General features: G+C 32.0%; 1 long non-coding RNA gene across 1 annotated transcript; it reads left to right on the top strand.

Moving 5' to 3' along the window:
* The first annotated feature begins 356 nt into the window (after positions 1-356).
* Positions 357-6,715, top strand: LOC109810454 (uncharacterized). Its single transcript, XR_014433741.1, has 2 exons — positions 357-562; positions 6,434-6,715. It is a non-coding gene; the product is annotated as an uncharacterized LOC109810454 (long non-coding RNA).
* The last annotated feature ends 701 nt before the right edge of the window (positions 6,716-7,416 follow it).

Here is a 7,416-nt window from a genome sequence, read left to right as displayed (position 1 = left end):
ACATTCTCCAACTTCTTTATTTCTTTTATAGCTTCCAGTCTCTATTTGATAAATCCAAAAATTGAACATCTTATTTTATCAATAAAAATATTTAATTTGAATTAAGTAATAATAAATTTATTTTAAAATCATTTGGTATAATTAAACATATTTTTTTATTAATAAAAATATTACAAACACGACAACACATTACAAAAAAATGTCATATAGTGATATATACCATAGTTGTAACACCTCAAAATTTTCATTAATTATTAAATTTTAGTTTTTATATATGAGGGAGAATTTTTATAAATGTAATTTATTTATATGAAATATGTGGGGTTTATTATAATATGTTATTATTAATATTTGAGGGAAGCAAAGGTGAACCTTGGTTAAAATATTTTTATTGAAGGGTTAAATGAGAGTTAAGTTTTAAAAGAGGAATTACAACAATTTTTCTATTTTTAGGTTCTCATCTTTTTCATTCTACACTTATGCTCTAAAGAATTGGGAGAAAAACCAAAATTTGTGGGAGATCACCTTGGAGATTGACTTCCTTCGACTAGTGTTCATCAAGGTACAAGGAGAGTGAGTAATCTCACTTTGAATATGGGATAATTGTGAAGTAGTGAGATTGACCCCAATATCTTTTCTGTCAAATGCATCATATGAGGAAAAACCTCAATTTTGTATCTGATTCTTGGTTTCTATCTTCTATATGATTCTTCAATGCTCTAATTGATGTTACTAACTTGTATGTATGATTAAATTTGTGTATCAAACTAATTTTGTGGATCTTGGATTGCCCATGGGTTACCGTAAGAACCCTAAGAGAATGTGTTTTGGTAAATTGTATAAGAAGTTGACATGAGAATATAATTATGTGTGATTTTTATCTTTTAGATTCGCGTCTTAACTTTTTGAAGTGTTTTACTGATTGCATTTGTAAATGAATAAATTATACTCATTGTATGCAATTTTCCTTTTTAAAAGTCACGGTTTCTCTAATACGATGTCAAGTGCCATATTGGGACCGCCAGGTGCCATTATGGTTGTATTGGAGTATACAATTATACAACTGACTTTATACTGTAAATATGTATTCTAGTTAGTTTCTGTTTTTCTTGGGTTAACTGTTAGGTTGTTAATTAGTTTATTTTAGCCTCGTGTATATAAGATATAGTTTTTTAATCTTTCATCAATTTTTTCCTAAATGCAATTCTGATGTATTTTTCAGCAGTATGTTTTCCCTTCTTTTTCTTCAATATTGATCTATCAGCACTGTGATAGTATCAATATGGTATCAGAAGGATAAACTTAGACTTCTTGACCCTCTTGCGTCTGTAATCTTGCTTCCATGGCAAAAACTCCTAAAGATCTCACTTTAGATCCAACCAATCCACTTTTTCTTCACCATTTCGATGGCCCTGGCCTTGTTCTCACCTCCTAGCCACTTGACAACAAGAATTACACAACATGGAGTCGTGCTATGTTGGTGGCTCTCTCCGTGAAGAACAAGATTTCGTTTGTTGATAGTTCCCTTCCAAAACCTACTATTGATGACCCTACATACGCTATGTGGATTCGTGGGAACAATGTAGTTATCTCTTGGCTCTATAATTTTGTTTCCAATGAGATTATAACCAATATACTATTTGTAAATACAGCCAAAGAAATTTGGGACGATTTGAAATCAAGATTTTCGAGGAAAAATGGTCCTCGTATATTTCAACTCAAGAGGCAACTCATGTCTCTTCAACAAGGAATTAATGATGTGAGTACAATAAAGTCAATTTGGGAGGAGTTATCAGGATACAAACCCTCTTTTCCACGCACTTGTGGAGGCTTGCAACATCTTCAATTCTACAATGAATTAGAATATGTAATGTCGTTCTTGATGGGTTTGAACGATTCTTTCTCCCCAATCCATGGCCAGATTCTTTTATCAGATCCACTACCTCTAATTGGTAATGCACTTTCTTTGGTTCTTCAAGAAGAAACACAAAGAGAGATTGATACTGTTGTAACCTGCACTCCTTTTATAAACTCTGATAATATGGCTTTTCTTGTTAATTCTTCCACTAAATCTTCTACTACTGATCACAATAAAATCAATAGAAAGGAAAGGCCAAAATGTGCATATTGTGGTATATTAGGCCACACAAAGGATAAATGTTATAAGCTTGTAGGATATCCTCCTAACTACAGCTTTAAGAATTGGCAAACTCATGTTGCCAATCAAGTCCTTGACAACCCAGAATCTTTAAATCAGAACAAATCTGACAATTTAACACCTGCTCAATGCCAACAATTAATCAATTTCCTAACCAATCAAATGAAGCTTGACAATCCTGTTGAAGCTATCCCTACAAATGTGACAAGTATTTGCATGAATACAAATTTACTGATGCATAATACTAATTATAGATGGGTTATTGATTCAGGGGCCACATCTCATATATACTATGATAGAAACATGTACCATTCATACACTTCTTTATCTGATTCTTATGATATGCTGCCTAACTCCACTAAAGTAAAAATAGAAGGAATAGGAAGTATTCAACTAAATGATGACATTCATTTTCACAATGTGTTATTCATACCATCATTTCGATTTAATTTACTTTCACTTCTTAATTTGATTAATGAAAACTAGTTTCAGTTTACTATGCAATCTAACAATTTTGTACTTTAGGACCTCGCTACAATGAGGAGGATTGGCACTGCTAAACAAGATCAAGGGTTACTATTCCTTTATTTTCCTAAGTCAAAATTTACTTTCAATACCATTGATTCTTGTAACCTTGTTTCATATGATACTTGGCATAAAAGATTAGGTCATGTTCCTATTAATGTGTACAATTTGATTGCTAATAAAACTGTTCTATCTTCTGTTGATTCTCATTTTCATTATAGCACTTGTCAACTTGCTAAGTAGAATAGACTTTATTTCCTTAATCCTAATCATTTTAGTCCTAACTTCTTTGATTTACTACATTTTGATATTTGGGGACCTTTTAGGGAACATACATATGATAGTTTTAAATATTTTTTAATTCTTGTTGAGGACAAAAGCAGGTTCACTTGGATCTTCTTATTGAAAAATAAATCTGATTGTAATATTGTCATACCACAATTCATATCTTATATTGAAACTTAATTCAATAAAACTCTTAAAACATTCAGGTCTAACAATGCCAAGGAACTTTCTTTCACTGATTTATTCTCAAAGAAAGGTATCATTGATCAATTCTTTTGTGTAGAAAGACCACAACAAACAGTGTGATTGAAAGGAAACATTTACACATCCTAAACATTGCCCGTGCTTTAATGTTTCAATCTAATGTTCCATTAAAATTTTGGGGCGAATGTGTCAAAACTGTTGTGTTCCTCATGAGTAGAACTCCAAGTCTTGTTTTGGATTCTAAGTTACCTTTTGAAATTTTGTATGATAAAATTCCTAACTATGTTGATTTCAGGGTTTTTGGCTCCTTATGCTATGCATCTACCCTTTTATCTAGTAGACACAAGTTCACTCATAGGGCTATTGCTGCTGTTTTCCTTGGTTACCCCAAGGGATACAAAGGTTACAAACTTATTGACCTTTCCACCAAACAAATTTTTATTTCAAGAGATGTAAAAATTTTTGAACATATTTTCCCATTCAAAATTGCACATCAAACCATTTATGATACTGACAACACAGATTCTTATATTACCCCTAATATCACTCATTCACATACCTTGGATGACACTGATGATCACACTCCTACTGCACCTCATACTACCATTATTCCTCACATCACCTCAACTGACACACAACCTTCCATTGCGGACCACCCTCCTCTTCGAAGATCCAACCGAACTTCCAATCCTCCAAGATACTTAAGTGACTATCATTGTTATAATGCCACAAACTCTTCGATCACTACATATCCTATCCAAAATTACCTTGATTATTCCAATCTATCCAATTCGTATAGACACTATATTTTTCGAATTTCAAAACATGTTGAACCACAAACTTATGCTCAGGCTATCAAACACACATCCTGGTAGAAAGTTATTTTTGATGAATTGATTGTAATGGAAGTCAATAATACTTGGGATGTGGTGTCTCTTCCTCTAGACAAAAAGCCCATTATCTGCAAGTGGCTCTTCAAGCTAAAATTAAACTCAGACTTGTTGCAAGGGGATTTACTCAACGGTATGGTCTTGATTTCCAGGAAACTTTTTCCCCTATGGCAAAAATCACCTCACTCAGGTTACTCTTATCCTTGGTAGCATCTCAACATTGGCATTTAGCTCAACTAGATATCAAAAATGATTTTTTAAATGGTAATATCATTAGTACCACACCTGTTCCTCTTGTTTGTAAACTTAAAAAATCTATCTATAGCCTTAAACAAGCTTCAAAGAGCTAGTTTAATAAATTCAGTACTACCTTACTATCTCATGGTTACAAGCAATCAAAATTTGATTATTCCTTGTTCACTAAAGGGACTAATTCAAATTTCATTTCTCTTTTAGTATATGTGGATGACATCGTCATTGCTAGTCCTAGCAATGATGTTATTTCACATACAAAACTCTTTTACAAAAACATTTCAGGTTGAAGGATCTCGGAGACCTCAAATTCTTTCTTGGATTAGAATATTCCAAATCCAAAGAAGGAATATTTATGTGTCAAAGGCACTATACTATGTCAATCTTGGAAAACTGTGGAATGTTGGGATGCAAACCTTCATCTATCCTAATGGAATCCAATTTGAAACTAAAAACAAAATATGGCACAAAGCTACTAGACATTGGAAAATACCGAAGGCTTATTGGCAGATTGTTATACTTGACTATCTCTAGGCCTAACATATGCTTCACAGTACATAAGTTAAGTCAATTTGTTTCTAATCCATATACTAACCATATGAATGAAGCTAATATGTTACTTAGGTACCTCAAGAACACAGCTGGACAAGGTATCTTCTTCAAAGCCAATTCAGATACCAGATTGCATAAATATGTTGATGCGGATTGGGGATCTTGTCATGACAGTAGAAAGTCCACAACTGGCTTTTGTGTTTTCCTAGGAAATTCCTTAATCTCTTGGAAATCCAAAAGACAGCAAATAGTGAGTAAATCATCTGTAGAGGCAAAATATAAGGCCATATATTCTGTATCTAATGAAATTACTTGGCTGAGGAACCTTCTAGCTGATTTCAACATCAACACCCCTTTTGCATCTGTATATTGTGATAATAAAGTTGTCATCCACATTGCCTCCAATCCTACTTTTCATGAAAGAACAAAACATCTTGAAATTGACCTACATTTCATCAGAGATAAAGTCACCAAAGGCGTTATCAAGTTGATTCATGTCAGAAAATACCATCAACTAGCAGATGTTTTCACTAAATCCTTACCGAAGAATGCTTTTCTGCCATCTTGAGGGGGGGATATTGGAGTATACAATTATACAACTGTCTTTATACTGTAAATATGTATTCTAGTTAGTTTATATTTTTCTTGGGTTAATTGTTAGGTTGTTATAGGTTGTTAATTAGTTTTTTTAGCCTCGTGTATATAAGATATAGTTTTGTAATCTTTCATCATTTTTTTCTGAATGCAATTCTGATGTATTTTTCAGCAGTATGTTTTCCCTTCCTTTTCTTCAATACTGATCTATCAACACTGTGATAGTATCAATAGGTTGAGAGCAAAATTTTCTCTCTGTACCGCTCATGTTGGGCGTGGGTTGGTCCTCACCGAGTGTGTGAACTCCTTGTGGATATTTCACTAGGTGTGAGGTGAGTCACATCGGACACAGGTCATTCAAAGAGCTATAGATGCTTTTTGGTTGTGCCACGCTAGGTGCGATTTGATTGTCATTGGGCACCATCCTGTGCCAGACCATCAAGTATCTTTTTTTGTTATAGCTAATAGTGAATGATATGAATGACTCTTGTGCTAATTGATGAATATGATTAAGTATGATGATTGAATTTATATGATTGTGATGTTATGATGAATGAATGTTGCAAATGGAACAATGTTGGCAAATTGTTGTGATGATGAAAAATCGTTATGAATATGCATATTGATAACATGATATTGTATTGAGTCTTGTGTGTGACATGTATTATATGCACGTAAATCTACAAATCCATACATATATATTGTGTGTGTGTATATACATATAAATTTGATTGGCATTGTATGCATATGCAAATTGTAGTCTGTGTATAGTGTAACGAGTTATATGATGAATGATATAGTGAATCTTGATTGATCCAATTGTACGTGGTTGATATTAATTTAAGTGTTTATATATACATTGATAATATCTTAATGTAGTGTGACTATTCAACCTTATTCTATGCTATGAACCAAAGCGAGATGTTTCTCACTCTTTGTTTTTAATGTTATTTTTGTATGTATGTTATTGTAGGGGAGGTTCATCGGAATGTTGATGATATTGGTGACGACTGACGAGACATAATCCTTATATGAGAATATTTTGATAAAATATGCGACATCGAGACATAGCTAAAGTTCATTGCTTTTGTTGTTCAGTCCTCCCTTAGGACATGATGTTAGACTATTTTGTTATATTTTTATTTTGAAGTAATTGTTGGAGTATTGACATGTGGAGTTAGTTATGTGGTAACCTTTTCCAGACTTGGTATTATTCAGTAAGTTAGTTATGAATAAAGCCAATTTTTGATTAAAACATTCTTTCTTATGCTTACTATCACATGCAATGTAGAAGGTGTCACAATAGTGATATAATACTTAACATTAAAAATAATTTTTACCTACATTATATATGTACAATATATTGTAGTATATTATTAAAAAGTATAGTTATAGATTATAGTGATACACAATATATGTTGTTAAATTTTATTCAAAATCAATATTAAAATTGTATATAGTTATATGTCAAAGAAATTTATACCTATTTATTTTATACTTATAGTGACATTTTTTGTATGTCACTATATGTAACATTTCTTGTAGCAGCATCATCAGTACACCGACATATTGGTTCTAACTTGAAGGTATCTAAATATTTAACTTTGAATTTTACACCAAAAATTTTGTTTAGGTAAAAAAAAATTAATTTTAGTATTTCTCCAAAGTATCACATACTCATTTCAATATCTTGTTAATTATTTTTTTTTATGTATACAATTTGTACCCTGATAAGTCTTTGGTTGACCAACCTCGTTATGTTACTCAAATGTTGACTAAATCTATCATAAGAGGGTAGATGATTGATCTATCTCGCTAATTATGACCTGTCTATAATACCAAACAAGAGATATAAACCACTACTTGATAAGATAAGTATGTACAATATACATGAAACTTAATAATCACGGATATAATAAAAAAATGTTGAGATCAAGAATTAGGAAATAGGCTAAA

Source organism: Cajanus cajan, chromosome 5 (assembly GCF_000230855.2).
Source record: "Cajanus cajan strain Asha chromosome 5, NIPB_CcT2T_4, whole genome shotgun sequence".
In the NCBI taxonomy this organism is placed as follows: domain Eukaryota; kingdom Viridiplantae; phylum Streptophyta; class Magnoliopsida; order Fabales; family Fabaceae; genus Cajanus; species Cajanus cajan.
This window is presented reverse-complemented; position numbering and strand designations above follow the sequence as displayed.